Source organism: Cebus imitator, unplaced genomic scaffold (genome assembly GCF_001604975.1).
Source record: "Cebus imitator isolate Cc_AM_T3 unplaced genomic scaffold, Cebus_imitator-1.0 Scaffold640, whole genome shotgun sequence".
NCBI classification, from domain to species: Eukaryota; Metazoa; Chordata; class Mammalia; order Primates; family Cebidae; genus Cebus; species Cebus imitator.
Genome location: NW_016107955.1, coordinates 51,605 through 53,420, shown reverse-complemented (window position 1 = coordinate 53,420; position 1,816 = coordinate 51,605).

The following is a 1,816-nucleotide window of genomic DNA, read 5'->3' as shown; positions in this document are numbered from 1 at the left end:
TTTGAGAGACGGAAGTCTCTCTCTGTTGCAGGCTGGAGTACAGTGGTGCGATCTCGGCTCACTGCAACCTCCGCTTCCCGGGTTCAAGCGATTCTCCCGCCTCAGCCTCCGGAGTAGCTGGGACTACAGGCACATGTCACCACGCCCTGATAATATTTTGGTATTTTTAGTAGATACGGGGTTTCTCCATGTTTGTCAGGCTGGTCTCACACTCCCGACCTCAGGTGATCTGCCCACCTCGGCCTTCCAAAGTGCTGGGATTACAGGTGTTAGCCACCGCGCCCGGCCAATTTTTGTATTTTTTGTAGAGATGAGCTATCAGTACATTGCTCAGGCTGGTCTCAAACTTCTCAGCTTAAGTGATCCTCCCGCCTCAGCCTACCAAACTGCTTGGATTACAGGCCTGAGCCACCGTGCTCCGCCCAAAGATAGCACATTTTGAAATTTTAATACATAAAGTCAAATTGCCACGTAGAACAACTATTTCAGTTCATACCTCCACTAGCAGTAAGTAAGAATTACCGTTTCCCTAAATTCTTACCTGGACTGGATATTAAACAATCATTTTAATATTTTGCCAATCTAATGGGTAAAAAAATCTCATTATTTACATTTCCCTGATTATTAGCTAAGTTAAGGAGTATTTTCTTTCTTCTTTTTCTTTCTTTCTTTTTTTTTTGAGATAATCTCAGTCTGTCTCCCAGGCTGGAGTGCAGTGGCATGATCACAGCTCACTGCAGCCTCTATCTCCTGGCTTCAAAGGATCTTCTCGCCTCAGCCTCCCAAGTAGCTGGGACTACAGGTGCAAACCACCATGTCCAGCTAATTTTTGCGGGGACGTGGGGGCAGAATGGGGAACAAGACAAGATCTCACTATGCTGCCCAGCCTTGTCCCAAACTCCTGGACTCAAGCAATCTTCTCCAATCTGCCTCGATTACAGGCATGAGCCACTGTGCTGTGCCTCAAGAGATTTTTATCTATTTTATTATGAACATTTTCATACAACAACATTGAAAGAATTTTACCTCTACATACCCACCACATTGATTTTACCATGTTTTGTTATAGCTTTACTACATATCTATCATTTATCTATCCACCAATCATGCCATCTTATTTTTTATGCATTTCTCTTTCTCATTTAACTAAACTCTCTAGAGTTTATTCTGTTGATATTTTCAAAGAACTATTTCTTAGATTTATTTTTCTGTTATACCATTTTCCCCTATTCTCTACTTGTTATTATTTTCAGCTTTAATGTGTATTAATATCTTCCTCCAGTTTTCTCTAAGTTTATATTTTTCAGTGATTTACTTCATATGAAGTGCTCTCATTCTCATTAATTTCTAGCTTATAATTTTAGGTTTGATTTCTTCTTTGACCATGAGATATTTGGAAGTATTTTCTTTGTAGGTGACTCAAATTTTTTCTTATTTGGGTGTTTTTGTGGTTAGAGGTTAGGTGTACTGCACTGTGTTCCATTAATGTGACATTATTTCTACTATTGGAAATGCACTGTGCTTTCTTTTATGACTCAGTATCTGATCAATCTTTGCAAGAGTTGCATAGGCATTTTTAAAAAAAACTTTATAGTGTACAACTTATGTGCTTTTGTAACTGTTTTCTTCATATATTTAATGGAATATTGTTTGCTATGTATGTTTATGACAGAAGATACCTTGGTAGATAGTCTCTTTTTTTCTTTTTTTAGAGGCAGGATCTCACTCTGCTGCCTAGAGCTAGAATGCAGAGGCATAAGCATAGCTCACAGCCACCTCAAACTCTTTAGTATCTCTCTTTACCCTGTTTAAAGTT